The following is a 17,623-nucleotide window of genomic DNA, read 5'->3' as shown; positions in this document are numbered from 1 at the left end:
TGGGAGCCATGCAGCGCGTCGCCTTTCAGACCGGCTGCTCTCACAGTGCTGTGCATTTCGGGCCCTCCGTGGTGTCCCTCAGCGGCGAGCCTCTCTTTTCATGGCTAGACAGCACCCCAGGGTGTGGATGCATCAGAATGATTCTGCACTCACCCCGAGGGGCATCTTGGTTGTCCCGTGTTTAGACACACTGCTTTTCATGGCATTTTGGTGCATTTTCCTTTCTTCCTTCCCAAACTGACAGCCTCCCAAAGCGCTGATCCAAATATGTGAGTACTCAACTTTTCCTCAATGCCCCCTAAAGCTAGAGCACCCGGGTCTGGTGTAGATTCAGCAGAGCTCACAGCCACGTGGCTGAGGCCCAGACCATGGAGCCTGCAAGTGGCTGTTCCTGAATGCTGGGTGGTCATGGGATTCTGAGTCAAGGTTTTTCAACCTGGCTGCTTGGGGAATTTTAGTTAAGGGGGCTGTGGTATGGGGCCTGGGAGGGTTAGCAGTTTGCTGACAGCATCACCACTCCAAACTGTGACAGCCAAACACGTCTCTAAATACTGTCAAATGATGTTGGGGGGGACACACACTGCTCCCTCGCCCTCATCAGCCCACCGCTGCTGACAGTCACCAGTGACACGTTTTGTTATTTCCAGTGCAATGATGACGAGAACTCCAATGCCACCCAAACCCTCCCACCCGCCCCCTGGTGAGGGCTCATCTAGGCAGGACAGTGGGAGCGTCCACAGCTGCCCCCCATCTCACTCTTGCTAGGCTTTGTGTTTGCTTCAGTCACAGCCAAAAGCTGTCACCATGAAGACTGGCCTCTGGCAGGTTCCTCTAGAGATGATTCAATGTCTCAATGAGTTCAAGTTTTCACCACCCTGCCAAAGATCATTCTGCTCATGGGGGTCAAGATGGTCTCTTGGTTGCAGTTGTTACTTTGCCATGAGCCAGGAAGGCCCCTGCAGTGGGGCCATGAAACCCACCACCCGCTGTTATACTTGTCCTGATCTACCCACTGCAGCTCTTCTGGCCCTTCCTCCAAACAGATTCCAGATCTTCCACTTCTTGCCAGCCCATTCCTCCCATTCCGATCCAGGCCACCAATGCCTTTTGTCTGGTCTGTGAGGATATTGTTCTCCAAAGGTCCATTTTTCACACTGCTCCACAGCAATGTTCAAAATATAAGTCCCATCACATCCCTGGCTCCAGTGACTTCCTTTTCTGTGGGAATTCTGAAGTGGGCTGGTGAGTGATGTGTGGCTGCCCCTCTGGGGCCCTTGACCCTATCTTCTGCAGGGATGTCTGTAAGTGGAAATCTGAAGAACCAGAGTCTGCACTTGGAGGCCCAGGACAGGCTGACCTGGATGTGGCACAGATGCCTTCGTAGATCTGCTTGGCCTGCATGCACGCTGCACTTCCACCCCTTGCTCCTGATTTGCCAGTTGTCCCTTCCAAGAGGGCCAGGCTTCTGTGGGCACCATGAAACCAGGATGTGGGATGTGCTGGGCCTTCTCTGCTTGGGTCCCACCCGCTCAGACCCGTGGGCCTTAGGGTCTGCAGGGCTGCCTGGAGGGGAGGGGCAGCTGTGAGCCATGGAAAGCAGGAAGAGGAAAAGATCATGGAAGTTCTTCACTCTTCCTACTCCTGATGGGCTTCTCTGGAAAACAGGACTGGCAGTCCTGCTGGAACACTTGAAAACAGAAACCTGTTCCAACACAATGGACGGGTAGAGGACATGTGAGTGTGCTGTGAATTCTGGACCTCTCAGGCCTGATTTCAGCGGTGACCACCAGCGGGGAACTCGGAAAGCTTCGCCCAGCTGTGTGGGCTGCACAGGAATACAAGAGACACATGCACACCTCAGCTGTCTGCCAGCTGCCTCATGTGCTATGAGCCGTGCCATTCACACCTGGGTTATAGCTGTGGTCTGAGTCTGCACTTTCCACTACTTCACAGTACCCTGCCAGCTGTAAGCACCTGCACTGGTTTCTTGAGTAAATGAATCTTTTTGCAGAGTAAGTTGCTGTATTCATTTCTCAATCTCTCTCCCTTTCATGATGGGATTACACCCAGGGCCTTCACACTGAGCTACTCCCCCTTTGTTTGGTGATATGATATTGCTAAATTGCCCAGGCTGGACTCAAATTGCCTCCTGCCTCAACCTCCCAGAGTGTTGGGATTACAGGCGTGTACCACCACATCTGCTGTCGTGTCTTTCTAAACCATGTTCCTGCTGTTACCTGGTTTGTTCTGTTACTGTTACATCCCTAGCCACGTTTCTCCCATGTGCCCTGTGATTCCCAGTGTGCAGTTTTGCACAGCGTGCTGGCTCTGAGGAACACAGGTACGGTTTGTAGTGTGGCCAACTGCACTCCACGTTGCCAGTCCAAGGACAAGCCGTGTATCAGAGTAGCCAGGTTTCTTGCGAAGTGACTGTCAGCGGGATGACTGGGAGCTTTGGTTTCCTCTTTCACTTCCCCTCCCCTCGCTCTTCCTGCTGGGGTTGCACATTTCCCTGCTTGCTTCCCCCCACTAAATTATTAGGGACTCTGCATGGGCCTCATTTTTGAGGGAATCCAGGCTCGGATGCAGCGTCCACATTAAGGAGGCAACAGCACAGGTAAAACTACGAGTGGACTCAGGCTCAGTACCATTGAGCAGCAAGAAGCAGCTGCAGAGCTGAAGCCTAGGGGGTGAGATGAGGTGGGAAACCAGGCTGGAGGAAGGTGGTAAGGTTCCAGGCTTCAGAAGGAGCCCGGAGGTCAGCCCAAGCACAGCAAGCAGGCACAAGCTGGCTTCAGCTCCAGGAGCGCTAAGCTTTGTCTCGTGTTTGAAGGAGTGAGCTCAGGCTGAGGTGGGAGGGAGAAAGACCTCAGGTGGGCCGGGGCCAGACAGCACAGAGGGAGTGGGGCTCCAGAAAGAGCGGATCTCCACTGTCCTTTGCACTTGGGAGGGAGGCAAGGTGGAATTTGAGGGGCTCAAGGTCCAGATTTGTATACTGCACTATTTTCCTTTGCGAGGTGGTTCACTACTCTTCAAAAAGGAAGAAAAAAACTTCAAAGATGCTAAAGTTTCCCAAGGGTGTAGGCAAAGGACCAGAGTCAGAGCCACTGCAGAAATGCAAAGCTCATGTGCTGGCTGCATGCATGTCTGGGGGTGTGTGTGAGTGAGTGTGTGTGTGTGTGTGTGTGTGTATGTGTGTGTGTGTGTGTGAAGAATGATGCATGGAGAGGAAAGGCTGCTCTTTCTATTCACTTCTTTTGGGGAACAATAACCACAACATGATAAATCACAGGGCAATGCTTGTCTCTGTCTGAAACATGGCCAAAGAAAGGAGAGATTAATTACAGAGGGAGGGCAGAAATCTCAGGGCAGATTAAGTCAACAAGCTAGCAACTGGAATCTGATTAGAAACTGCTGGAATCAGGACTCCAGGTAGGAACTGTCCTGAAGCCGCCTCTCCTGTGAGGAGCTAGTGGGAGCAGGGAGGAGTCTGCCTTATTACACCTGGTGCTCAGTGAAATGTTCTGGGGTACAAACTGTATCCTTTTCGTGTGGCCAGTGCAAATCTGGCGCACAGCTCCATTGAACTTTGCCAGCTGAAAGCTGCCAGGAAGTGCGAGCTTCCCCTGGGCTGTGAATGCAGGTGGTGTTTAAATGTGAGAATCCCAGAGTGGTTCTCAGGGTGGGATGGAAGCCCCTTCTCAGGAGAGTCAGACAGCCTGGAAAAGCAGAAAGGGAATGGGTCTCAGGGTAAGGAAAGCCGGCTTCCAGTCTCCAGGCTGCCTCTCACTGGCAGGGCAACTTTAGGTGTGGCACACATCCCAAGGGGTGCCTAAATGCTCTCATCACACAAGATTCCTTGTGCAACTTTTCCCTGCTGCAAATTCTAGTTCTCAAACTCTCCTTCCTTCACACCCATGCTTAAATAGCACATACGCAGTGATGCCCAGCAGGCAGTGCTGTTACCAGGGGCTTCCTATGTGTGCTCCAAACCTGCAATGTGGAGAAGCTTGATTCTCATGAGAGCTCTCGGAGGCAGATCCTCTTCCACAGAGGAGCAAGCGCAGGCAGAGAGAAATAAGGAGCTTGCTCAAGATCACGCAATTAGTAAATGGCGAGACACAAATATGGTTCTTCTCCAACTCAGTTGACAGTTTTAGTTGGTGCCAGCCTTTACATTCTTTGCTTTTCCAAGAGACCGGCAGCTAAAGTCTAACTGTTGCAGCCTTAGTTTTGTTTTGTTTTTCTTTGGTACTTATTAAGTTATAGTCCCAGCCTGCCTGTCTCTCTGCCCTCCCTCCCTTCTTTTCTAGGCAGGTTCTTGCTAAGTCATTCAGTTGCCCAGGCAGGAATCAAACTGAAGATCCTCTTGCTCAGCCTCCAAGAGTGCTGGGATTAAGGCAGGTGCTACCATGCCCACTCTTATCTACCATGCCCACTCTTATTACAGTTTTCTTATCTGTAAAATCTAGACACTCATCTTGAATTTCCCTCTCTTATGGAATTAAAAGACACCAAAGCAGAGGTGCTGAGGGAAGTTTCACACACATGGGCCTGAGGAGGAGGACGAAGGCCTGGACGTCCAGTATGGAGCTTTTTAGCAATGTCCAGGCAGTGAATGGGGTGCCTGCCACATAGCACCTGCAGTCATGTGAATTTGTTAAATGCCGCGGGCAATGCCACGCTTTTTGGAATCACCCAGGTTCGCTGTATTCAAGCTTCTTGGTTTTGTTCTCCCTGTCATTTCCTGGGGTATGGACTTGTGACTAACTCATTTCCTGCTGTCTGGAGGTCAGACAGCTGGGCGGCATCCCCGATCTAGTTGCTCTCCAGGCCGGGCGCAGCACGGTTCCCACTGTATCTCTGCTGTGGCAGGTTCTCTCTTAGTTAGGGCACCTTGATCTCAAGGCTCCAACGGGACATCTGCAGCTGGTGGCTTTGGTGTCCTTGCTGAGCCTTTTCCTGGTGAGTGGAAGGGGCAGGGGATGAGTGAATGGGCTCTGACCAGTTAGCCTGTGTCCATGTCCAGCTCCACCATGGTGGGACCTGGGGATGCCTGCCCTGTCTTGGGCCCCAGCTCCTCCTCTGGAGATGGGACCATTCCTGCTCTCTCTCCATGTGTCTTTGAGGACTGAATGAGATGGTGCTGGGTAGCACAAGCACATGAACATCCAACTTGGAATTTAAGATGCCACTACTCCCCATGACAACTATCAGGGTGGTAAGATTCTCTCCATCTTAGGGTCCAGAAGAGGAAGGTCACATGTCCACAAGAGGCAGAGTCAGGACATGAACACTGTAGTGTTGTGGAAAGGTGGCCTAAGGACTGAGTTGGTGGTGGAGATAAAGATGAGGTCTCCACCACCTCATCTTTGAGGTATACAAAGTCACTGCCTCCATGGTGAACAAGAAGCATTTGCGGTATACACTCTGAGGCGGTCAGTTAAGCTCTTTGGACCTTATTTTATTCATCTGTGAAATGGAAATGATGCTAGTTCTGCTTTTTTTTTTTTTTTTTGAGATAGGGTCTTGCTATTGCCTTGAATGCACTACACAACTTAGGCTGGCCTTGAAATTGCAGTGATTTTCCTACCTCAGCCTCCTAAGTGCCACCTGAGTGGAGGCCTGTGGCATCACACTTACCTTAGTCCTGATTGCTGCAGAAAGAATCAAGTGTAAGATAAATGCATGGCATTGGGTATTAGGAGAAAAATGATGCAGACAAAACTCTTCGCAGGCCCTCTTTCATGACACGTGTGTTTCCAGGCAGACTGCTCTGAGGGCACACTGGAGTGCCAGAGCTTTGGGAGGCACAGGGTTGACCTTGGGTTCTCAGCTGTGCCATCCTGCTCTGCAGGAAGCCACTCAGGATGAGCAATGTGGCCAGCCCTATACTAGCACACCAGGCCTCCATTCTTCTTGCAATGGGTTCTGCCTGTCCCTGTACACATGTGGGGTCAGAATCAGGTGTGTGACAGTGAAGCTGGACCTTGATTAGCATGGGAGCCACCTAGGGACTACTGAAGCACACTTTGGGGTTGTCTGGATGGGTGATGGTTCTTTGGGTGCAGTATCTGGTCCCTCACCCCTTCCTCTCTGGCACTGCTCCCCTCCTGGCCACCAGGAGGTGAGCAGTTTGGTGCACCACACCCTTCTGCTACGATGTTCCCACCTTGGAGCTAGCCAACCATGGACTGAAGCCTCTGAAACCTTGAGCCATGTTAAACTTCCCTTCCTTAAATTGTGCTGTGGAGTAACTGAAAAACACAAGGTGCAGTAAGGCACAATGCAGATGCTAACGTGCATGTCTTGCTTTGAGGTCTCACTCTGAGCTCAAGACAAGGAGACTCCCTGTACACAGTTTTGTTGGGTGAATTTCGGGAATGTTTCTGGTTGTGGTATGAATCCACTACTTTACTACACCCTGCATCCACCTTCTGTGACACACAGCCCTGTGGGGTCCTCCCTCTGCCTCTGCCAGGTCTTTGGCTTTGGCACACCGGATGTCAGGGATATGACACCAGCCACGGCAACTCTGTCCTCCTGCTCCTCATTATCATAAGACTGTGCTGGGGTGAGACCGGTGCAGGGTGCTGGCATGTAGGGCTCCTGTTATCTAGCCAAGGTTGTGCTGGATCAGCCAGTACACAACAATGCCCCAAAATGTGGACCCATGGAGACTGCAGAGCCTCTGACTGCTCAGTGGAACCCCATACTTCTGTGAGCTGAGCAAATGCTTCTTACCCACCATGGAGGCAGTGGCTGTTTGTTACATAGCAGCAGCATGATAATGAATAACTGCTACACAGACGGTTTAGGAATGTCATATAGGATGCCTTCAATTACATTTTGCCACACAATCCAGACTTCCCTTTCCTTGCCTCCTTCATTGTTCTTTCGGGCACAGGCAGGAAGCTGTCACTACTTCCCACACACACGGCCCACACAGTCTCGTATTGCTCCCCTCAACAAAAACCTGACAGGAGCAAACAGAGAAAGCTACAAGCTTTGCTCTCCCTTTCTGTCTCCTTCTTCCAATCCATTTATTTTAATGAAACTATGATGTATACATGTATTTTAAATAAACAGGTCGTGTTTGTTTAAGACACACACACACCCAGTGCCAAGAGTTTGCTGTCTGAGTGATGGAGCCAGACTGTGCGGCCTTCCTCACACACGGCCCTGTGTCCCAACCCGGCCCCCTGTCTGCCGTCATTTCTCCACCACCAGCCCCTCACTCTCCCCAGGGGACTTGTAGGTCACCTCCCCTCCACAGCTGTCCCTGGAGCCCACGGCAAGGTGCTGTGCTACCACAACACCCCTGTGTGCCTGCACTGCCACGCTGTGTGCTGATGACAGAGAAGCCACACAAGCCGGACTCACAGCATCTCCCTCTGCCCGACCAGTTCCCAGCCCCCCAACTGCAGTCTCCTTCCTTGCAAAGTGACAACGGTGTCCGGCTCAAGGGTCGTCTGCCTGTGAGATCTGACGAGGGTTAGCTCCAGCAGCGCGCGCCTGGGGCGCAGTAGCACTGATTACACATTCGCTGTTATTCTAATTGTATGCGCGGTACCATGGGAACATGAGCCCACAGTTAGCATTTATTTAATGCTCTCCAGGCCCCCACTGTTTTAAATATTCTAAGTATTATGCTAGGCCTTCTTACACGTTTATTTCATTTTAAACCCTTGGCAACTAGTCTTACAGATCAGTGATGGCGAACCTTTTGGAGACGAGCGCCAAACTGCAACCCCAAATCCACTTACTTATCACAAAGTGCCCACACTGCCACTAAGCCCGAACACTGAGGTTTCCATCTAGAAAAAGTAACTCTACATTAGTATCTTTCATCTTAAAAGAAAAACACAGTAACAGGTGTGCCACGGCTTTGCCACCGCTGCTATGTATAGGGTTATTATGCCCACTCAGGGCATGAGGAAACGGAGGCCCACAGAGACTAAGTAAAGTATCGAAGGTCACACAAGTCAGGCACCATTGGTATGGTCTTTGCTTTATTTGTCTATCTTCCTCACTGGGGATCTGGAGAGAGTGATTAATTTTTGTGTAGCACAGTGCCTGGCACACAGAACAACATAGTGGTGGAGGTGAGCAGAGGGCTGGACCCCTAGCTCTGCCCTGCACGTTATTCAGATGACTGGGTAGGACAGATGGCGCCTGAAGAGGCAGCACAGTGCTGGTCACTCTGGCACGATGCCTGGGCTCTGCACACAGTATCTTACAACACAGCTCAAATTGAGACACAGGAGGCAGACGAGGCTTCCAGCCTGGTGAGCGGGTGAAGATAGCAGATTGGCGTACAAGGGAGGGTTTAATAATGCCATCACACCATCCCGTCCTTGCAGAGCCATTGTGACATTCAGCATTAGAACAGTGACAACCTTCAATTGCTGCATGTAACCAGAGCCTGGTGTCGTGGTGGCTCCTGGTCCCAGAACAGTCACATTGTCTGGTGATAAATGGCATCCAGGGATTGGGGGAAAATGATGGCTTTGTGCAGAAAGGTCCTTGTGGACCCTCTAAGCCCTCTGTGGTGCAGTTACTCTTCTGCTCGTCTGTCAGAAGCATAATTTTCATTAAATATTAAGGAGCTGTTTGTTAAAATAATGTTGCCATGGTAACCATGCAGGGGGAGGGGTCCACAATAGGCTGATGATGCCCTAACTGCAGCATGTTAATCAAGTGCTTGCTTCTGTGCAGTGTGCGTCCCTCTGAGACTCCTGGCAACAAAGAACCTGGAGGATGCTGGTGCTTGGGACTTGCTGTGTTCAGTGGCAAAGGCGTGGGCTCTCACGAGGGCCTGTGTTGTGTTTATTGGGCAGACTGATGGATAGATGGGCAGATGGATGGATGGGCAGATGGATGGATGGATGGGCAGGTAGTCCATAGGTGGGAGGATGGATGGATGGGTGGGTGGGTAGGTGGATGGGTGTGTGGGTAGATGGATGGACGGATGGGTAGCTGGATGGGTGGGTGGATGGATGGGTAGATCGATGGGCAAATGGATGGATGGATGGAGAGATCATCCATAGATGGGAGGATGGATGGATGGGTGGATGGAAGGATGGGTAGATGGGTAGGTGGATGGATGCATGGGTGGATGGATGGATGGGCCGATAGATGGACGGATGGGTGGATGGAAGGATGGATGGATGGACGGAAAGATGGATGGGTAGGCAGATGGATGTTATGGTTTATGTCTGTGTGTCCCCTCCAAAGCCTCATGCGACCATGGGGCAGGCTATTAGAGTTGAATGATTGTGGGTGTGAGAGCTACACCTGCCCTGGGGTGGATAGTTTGCATATGTAAGGGAGAGGAAAAGAGTGCTTGAGGACATTCCTCCCCCATTCTGTCCTGGTGTGTGCTTGTGGCTTAGCTGTGTTCTGCTGCCCTGAGCTGTAGCTCTTTGCCATGTGCCACTCTGCCTTATAATCTGCCAAGTACGGACTGAAACTTCCATGAACTGTAAGCGAAATAAACCTTTCCTTTCTTAATTTTGGGCGTCAGGTATTTTGTCCCAGCAGCGAGAAAAAAGTAACCGAGACAATGGATGGGCAAATGGATGGATGGGTGGGTGGGCAGATAGGCAGATGGATGGATGGGTGGATAGACAGGTGGAAAAATGAATGCCAAAGCTCAGATCTGAGGTATTTGTGTCAGAAATGTTTCTGATAGTTCTATTTTTTAGTTGCCCTTTTTCAGTAGAAAGGAATTTTGGAAATTGGGGAAAATTTGTCAAGGAAGTAAATGAAGACAGGTAAATTTCTCTTGCCTGAAGAGAGAGCTAATGACAACAATAAGGAGGTAAAGGAGAAAAGCTTAGAGCCAGGCTGTGTGGGTTCAAATCTGTCTCATTGTCACCCGGGACCATACCCAGAGGGGCTGCAGTGGTGCTGAGCTCTGTGGATGGGATGTCACTTCTGTGGAAATACTGCACTACAGGACTCCAGCCTGTGTGTGGTTCAGTTGGCAAAGGCTGTGCCAGGCTTGGTCAGTGGCTCTGGGTCTGCTCTGAGAAGGCCAGGCTGCACACTCACTGCTGCATCCTCACTCAGGGAGAGTCACACACGTGTTGGTTTTGGTATCTTCCTTCTCCCCAGTTTCCCCACCATGGTCCTCAGTCCATGTGGTCCCCCATACCCAGAGGGGGCATTGGACCAGGTCTGGCCAGCCAGCATGGTCCACCCTTGGCCACTGCAGTTAGCTCAAGGAGGATGTGCGGCCTGAGTTAATCTCAGGGCATTTCGAGGACCACTAAGGAAGCAAGGCTCTTTTTCCATGGGGTTTGGGGAGAGCAGGTATTGGTTTTTGGTGGCTACTCTGCCATTGTGTGGGTGGGACAGGCTTCCCAGGCTCAGCTGAGTGATGAGGACAGGACCCATACTGATATCCAGTAGATGCAGCTGCCTCAAAGCCAGACCAACTCGGACTTTTCAATTACATGGCCTCCTTTTTTGTTTTATACTTATGTTGGTTTGAATTGGATTTCTACCTTGAAACCGAATGTCTGAATAATATAATCAAATATCCAGTGAAGTATCATTATCTACTGGGTTCAAGTGTTATCATTTCCTTGGCCAACAAACTCTGGGCTCCAAAATATGGACCAGTGCTATGGTTTAGATGAAAAATATCCTACAAAAGCTCACATCCTCCAAAGGGGGGCTTTTGGAAGGTGAATCAATCATGAGGGCACTAACTTCACAGAAGGACTAACCCATCATTGAGTTTGTAGCTGAATGTGCAGGTAGTGGGTGGAGCCTGGTTAGAGGAAGCAGGTCACCAGGGTGTGGTGTTGAAGGGTCTATCCTGTCCCCAGCCCCTTGGTTCTCTCTGGCTCATCCCTGCTCTGACTCGTAGTTGCCATGCTGTGGGCACCTTCCCTCTACCATGCTGTTCCTGCTATGGAACCAGCTGGCCATGGACTAAAATCTCTGAAAACATGAGCCTGCAGAAGCCTTTTTTCCTTTGAGTTGTATATGTCAGGTATTGTGTCGCAGCACCAGAACAGTGACTAACATAAGCAGATATAAGGTAGGATGGTTAGGCTAAAGTTTGAGGTGGACAACAGGGGAAGGGCAAGGTGTCATTACTTATTCCTCTCTCCATTTCTCCTGTTTAGCTTGGATACACAGGGTCCACTCCTTACACTGGGGGAAGAAACATAGAGCCCCTCACATGCTATTGAATGTGTACCTGAGCCAGCCAAAGGACTGGATACCTAGGTGGGGTCCTGGGTTTAGTCCCTCAGGGAGCAGTGTGTTTCATACTAGTGGTAGGTGGGACAGCTGCAGCTCAGTCTCCTGATGGTGCGGCTGCTCTGGTCCTGCCTTCTGAGTGCCAGTGCTACCCTAGTGCTGCATTCAGCTCACCTGTCCTTTGTCTCTGAGCTGTCACTTCACGGCCCACATACCTGGCTACCCATCTGCACTCCTCCCAACAGGCCTGAGAGGCAGCAGTGACACCTGCCCATGCTGAGTCTTAGAGCTGGGAGGGTGACACAGCTGAAAAGCACCAGGTGGAGCCCTGTTTCTCCTTTCCCAGAAGCACACCCACCAGGCCGTCCGTCCCAGGATTACACACTGGTGTCCCAAACCCATCCCTCTCGCCCTGAGCTGGTGTCTGTGTCCAGGCCTGGCTGGGCATCTCCTCTAGGGTGAACACACACGAATCCTCAGCCTGCTGCTAACCCGAGGGTGACAGACTCGTGCTGAGCACTGCTCGAGCTCAACAAGCTCCTAACCCTCCTGTGTTTTAACCCTGCAAGCCTCTTGGGTGGCTGCAAAAGTCACACATGCTCATACCACAGACCAAGAAACCGAGGCTTGGGGTGTTCAGTGACCCCCAAATCACGCACTAGTGGGTGGCCAAGGCAGGAATGCGTCCAAGCTGTCTAGACTGAGATGGCCCTGTCAGTGCTCTTACCGCCTCGCTGTCCCTGGTGGGCTGCGGCTGCACCAAGTGTGGCATCTGACTTTGTAGACCCTCTGAACACAGGGGCTGTGCTTGTGTTGTAGACACTGTGGCTCACTGTGGACCCTCCACCCTAGGGAGGGGGAGGGGAGCCCCAAAGCAACCCTCCTCCTGCCTAGCAATCTCCTTCCATGGCCCCAGGCCCGTTACTAACCTAAGGAGGAGACCAAGACAAGTGTGAACACAGATCAATTATTACCTAAAATCTGCTACAACTCCTGGTGCCTTTCACCAAGGGAACCTAGGACAAGTGCTTGTCATCTGGCCTCGGGGACAGCCAGACCTCACTGGAGAAGGGACAGGAAGGGACGCTGAGCAGGGGCCAGACACAGTTCCACATGTCTTTTCGTGTCTGTGCTTTCTTCAGTTTTGAGACCATTTCGGGGAGGACGGGGCTGGCGCTGCCCTGGCTATTTACTGGGGAAGGGGACAGGTGAGGCACCACCCCATTCTCCAGGGGCATTTAGGCAGTAAGAGACGCAGAGCTGCTTCTGACCGTGCGCCAGCGTAAAGGCGGTCGGGGAGCTCGGGGTGGGGGTGACAGGCAGCACAGGCGGGAGGCCTGCGTGGCCAGAGCCTCCTGCTGTGGAGAACGGGCTCCGGGCCCCTCTGTGCATCTGTGCCCGGGCTTCTAATGTGCAGCGCTGCGCTCAGAGCCGAGTCCTGTCCTAGACCCAGCTAGGGAGTAACAGCCACGGAGACTGGCTACGGCTGCTGTGCGGGAATCAACTCCTCAAACACTCACGCTGTCTTAGAGGAGACTGGCGCTCGTCGAGGCCCTGCAGCAGGGGCGGGGCCGGGACTGGAACCTGCAGTCTGACGCCAGGGCCCGGTCCCTGAGCACAGACGCTGCCTCCCTGAGCTGCCGCTCACCTTATCTGTCACCACTGAGCACCTAATGTAACGCAACGGCACAGCTCCCGTCCTCAAAGCTCAGGTCCTGATGCGAGACTCGCCAAGGCCCGCGCACTCCCAGCCTTCAACTCGAGGTTCAGCGCCCCCACTTCTTGCCTGCTTTTTCCGCCCGGCCCCTAAATAGGGCTTGAGACTCAGCAGCACACACAGGCTGTGCACAGCAACTGTCAGATTCGATTCTCATCCAGGCTGTCAGTTCCCGAGAGAAAAACGCCAGCTCCGCCTCCCGCTGCGTGCTGGCCTGGGCCCTTGGGAAACCCTGTGCGGCTGGCTGGGCCAGGCCAGGCCGAGACCCCACATGCTGCACAAAGGAGAGCGGGTTCTCATTCAGACCCCACTCCTGCGCCTCGGCAGGCCCTGCTGCCTACAGTCTCCCTTGGGGTTTAGAGTACAATTCTCAGGCCCAGAGGGCCGGGTTTGGTGGCTGGAGCGTGTGGCCTGGGTCCCGCCCTGCCACAGGACAGCAGCCCTCAGTGATGCCCAGGTGATGGTCGTGCAACAGCGCCCGCCTGGGTATCCCCCACTGTGGCTCCTCTAAGGCCTGGGGAAGTGGGGTGTGGTCCTGCCATGTGTTCCCCAGGCCTCTCTCCCGCTCAGTGTGGTCTGGATCTTGGGCCAAGTCCCTCATCGGTGTGACCAGCCTGTCACAGTTTCGGCACCCAACTCCACGTGCTTTGTGCGCTGACCCCTCACATCCCCGCTGCTGGAGTCACTGTGTGCTGCCTGGGTCGGCTCAGGTCAGCCAGCTGACAGGCAGCGGGTCATGGGGTGACCCAAGGGTCCCCACATCCAGTGGCTTCTGCAGCACAGCCTGTCCCCACAGCTGCCCTCATTTCAGTCTCCCCTAAATGTCCTCCCACTTCCTCCTGCCACATGGCCCGAAGGGAAACCAAGATCCTTGGAGACCAGAATCTGTAAAAACACTGCCTTCATCAAAACATTTTCCAAGATTTCTCCAACCTCTGCCTGGACTCTGACAGTGCCAGGGTTACCCAAGATGCCTACTGTTCCTTGGCACAGTTCTGTGCCACGGATTTGTGCTTAGACCCAGTCAATGCTGCTGCCCTCCTCTGGTCAGTGGTGCCCTCTGGATGCACAAAGGAAGTGGCCCTGCCTCGCCCAAGACCAGTGTCCTGGGCTACGGCTTGCCAGCTGTGTGAGCAAGCTAGCTTTCTCTGGGCCTAAGCACATTGCCCTAGCTAAAGGTCCCCTGCAAACAACTGCAAGCACAGGCCCCCACAGGGTGAGTCTGGGCTGCTGTCATCTGAGCAGAGAAGGACCACCCAGTCACGTGCAGGCTGCGGGTGCTTCTGGAGAAGGACTGGCAGAAGCCCAGCGAATTCCAAGGGATCACAGCTGGGTGCCGGGCACTGGGCTGTTTCCCAGGTGTGTGTGGAAGGAAGCAGCATCAGAACTGCAGAGACCAGTGCCCTGGCCTACTACCATCTTCCTCACTTCTTGAAATCCAACCTAGGCTGCAGGGACCACAGCCAGACACAGCGCACTCACCAGGCTCGTGTCGTGTTGCTCACATCCTGAGAATCTTCTTACAGCTCGACTCCAGGAGCAGCCAGGGCTTTGAGACCTGTGAAAAGGAACTCAAGATTAGCAGCAGGACGAGCTGGGTGCCCATCTCTTTTCCAGCAGGCTTGGTCACCGGAGACTGGATGGAGTCAGGAGGACGAAAAGCCAAGGGCTTGGTGTAAGGACCGAGCTGCTTACTAAACAAACACAATGTCTCCAGCTCTGTGGCGATTCTGAGACAGGGAGAGGGGGAAAAAAAAGCCCCTAACCCTGGGTGAGTCAGCAGTGACGGCAGGCAGGCCGTGTGGAGAGTGGCACCAGAGGCAGCATTGCGCCTCCGCTCAGCGTCCTTTGTCCCTTCGAGTCATCTGAGCTGCTCTCCTGGCAGCAGCGGACTGTGCATGGTGCCATGTTGGTGAGGGTGGAGGGGAAGCTCGATGCTCAGGCCTCGAGTGGGAAAGACACTGATATCCTTAAACAAAGGCCTTGAAGTGTGTTTATATCCCCAGTGGCTCCTGCCAAGCGCACCTTGTATGCTTTGAATGTTCCTCGGGAGAGGGGCAGCCGAGGGGCCAGGCCCCTGCCCAGCTGAGGATGTGTGCAGCATGGCAGAAGGAGGCTGAGCACTGCAGGCTTTGCAGCCAGCTGGGCAGAGGCTGCCTGTGGTGCCAGAACTGCCGCAGCCACACTGCTGACCATGCCAACCTCGTTCCCTGGTTCCCTGGGCCCTGGTGCCTGCAGAACAAAACTTGTTTTTCCTTGTTTCCCTAAGAATTCTCAGGTGAGCTGAGGTTTCAGTATCCATCTGTCCCTGCTCTCAAAGGAGCGCCTTTGGCTGGGGTGAAGAAAATCTTTGTTGTGTTGGTTTGTGTTTTCTGAGAACTTGCCATGCACCGTGAACCTGAGCTAGATTCTTGCCAGTCAGGGTGAAATCACAGCCCTAAAGACTTCTGGGAGTCAGGACTTGCATTTTAAGAAGTCCCTCGTGGGCACACTGGAGTTTGTAAGGTGCTGGTTTGTGCTGCTCTTCCTCAGGAAGGAGGAAAGCACCTTCTGCAGGGGAAGGTGCTAGCCAAGAGATGCCAGCCCCTCTGCTATGCCGTGCAGTCGGTAAGTGGCGCAGCAGGTCCAAAGCCGAGGAACTGTGACTGGAACCTTGTTCTTCTCCTCTGTACTCTCCAGGGGGCAAGCCTTGGGGCAGGGTCCCAGATCACAGAGCACAGGCAGGGAGGCACTGATGCTTGAGGCAGCTCCTACCCACCTCTGCCAAGTGCCACAGGATTTCCCTGGCAAAAATTCCAGACCTCCTTCCGACAGGGGGATTCAAACTTCTGCATCAAATCCCAGTGGCTGATTTTGAGTCCAGAGAGTTTAGTTTTCTTGCCTGCTGCCCTCAGAACTAACCATCCAGCTGGAGAAGGTGTCCCAAGAGGCCAGCTGACCTGAAGCTCACCAGCTCCCAACTTACTAGGGACTAATCATTAGCCCTATTCTGAGGAAACGGAGGCACAGAGTGGCCGAGTAGCCCTCCAGAGGCCACATAGCTTGCAGCGTGCACTAACTCATCTTTGATTTCAAGTCCAGACGTATGACCAAGGTAGTTCCACTTTTCCTGATGGGGAAGGTACTTCCCAACACAGGCTATGACGCTCTCAACTAGGGTCACCTGTTCTCTATGTTCCCACTGCACTCTTCGCATGAGCTGGGTTCACTGAACAGACTCATGGGCTGAGGGGGAGATGGTCCACAACTCTCCTAGGGTGCCTCTCTTAATATCAACTAGCCAGCTGACATTCTTGGCTGACCGACTAGCCAAGTCCCCCTTGGGTATCAAGATGGACTGGTTCCAGGACTCCCTGTGGACACTAAAGCCCTTGTATGCTCAAGTCATTCACATAACAAGGCACAGGATCTGCACAATCTATGAAATCCTCCTCTAGATGATGTATCCTCCAATATGATGTAAATGCTACATCAGTAATTGCTGCGCTGCATTGTTTAGAGGATAATGACAGGAATAAAGTCTGTTCGTGTTTGCTACACACAAAGTGTTTTCCCAAGTATCTTCTATCAGCAGTTAGCTGTGATGTGGAGCCCAGGGGTGCCAAGGGCCAGTGTGTGTTGCTCGTTCTCGTGCACTTGCTCCCAGGGCCGATGAGCTCCTCTGAGGCACGCAGAGTGATGTGACTAAGAGGCAGCACTAGTGTTTGCTATAGGAACGTCCCCAGCACGTCGATGCTGGGCACCCCTGAGGCCAGCTGCTGCAGCATAGTGCCCTGGCACAGCCAGGAGTCTGCTACGCACACGCCACGCACTTCACACCCTTCCCTGGGCTCCAGGTGGCCACATGCCATCTTGGGAGGCTGCTGCTTAAGTCTCCCTGATCTCTGTGCAAAGAGACCACGCTACACGGTCCACCTTGGCGATGAGGTAGCACAGCCTGCACTGTGCTCCTGAAGGAGGTGTCTGTCCCTACCTGCCTCTAGAACCCAGCACTAACCCTTTTCAAGCTGCCTCCCATCCAGTTACTTTACAAGGTCCTAAAGTTACTGCTTGTTTTATTTCTCTTCTTCCCTCCCCTTTCTGTGGTACTGGGGATTGAACACAGGACCTTGGCACTGAGATACACCTCCAACCCTTTTCATTTTGAGACAAGACCTCACTAAGTTTTTAAATTGCCTAGGCTGAGCTTGAATTTATGACCCTCCTGGCTCAGCCTGCTGGAGTGCTGGGATTACAGGTGTGTGCCACTATACCTGGCTCTCTCTTTTTTAATTTAAACTTCAGCACGCCATTTTAACTTTGCTGTTACCTTTATTAGGACTGTATTTTGTTACAGTCTTGCATGAGTTGTGAGGGTGCCACTGCAATCCCTGGACACCCAAAGCTCTGGATTTTGCAGTTTTTCAGGGTGCAAGGCTGTCTACAATGTCCATATCATTTTATAGCAGAATTACCTACACAGTGGAAGTTACATTGTAGGCACCTATATCTATATATAACTAAATGTACAATGTGTATAGCTGTTAAATATGGATCATGTAATCACTGAATATATTTAATATTAAGCTACTCATTTATTGAGTGCCTGCACGCACCTGAGACACCTGACCCTGTGCTAAGGACCAGATAGACATCAATAAGTAAACCCAGCCTCACCCTTAAGAATAGTGTAGAAAAGCAGAAAGACAC

The 17,623-nt window shown here is 52.5% G+C and overlaps 1 protein-coding gene across 2 annotated transcripts in view; it reads right to left on the bottom strand.

Moving 5' to 3' along the window:
* Window positions 1-14,495, bottom strand: part of Zhx2 (zinc fingers and homeoboxes 2) — an 84,762-nt gene extending 70,267 nt beyond the window's left edge. Inside the window, exon 1 of one of the 2 annotated variants that reach the window (XM_005410909.2) lies at window positions 14,417-14,495. The gene's annotated coding sequence lies outside the window, so the exon portion shown is untranslated. The remainder of the gene's footprint in view (window positions 1-14,416) is intronic. The other variant, XM_013507918.1, reaches the window with a different exon arrangement.
* Between the last annotated feature and the right edge of the window lie 3,128 nt (window positions 14,496-17,623).

Source organism: Chinchilla lanigera, unplaced genomic scaffold (assembly GCF_000276665.1).
Source record: "Chinchilla lanigera isolate Chin_1 unplaced genomic scaffold, ChiLan1.0 scaffold00139, whole genome shotgun sequence".
NCBI lineage: Eukaryota > Metazoa > Chordata > Mammalia > Rodentia > Chinchillidae > Chinchilla > Chinchilla lanigera.
Note: the sequence above shows the minus strand (reverse complement) of the source record. Positions and strands in the feature narration are given on the sequence as shown.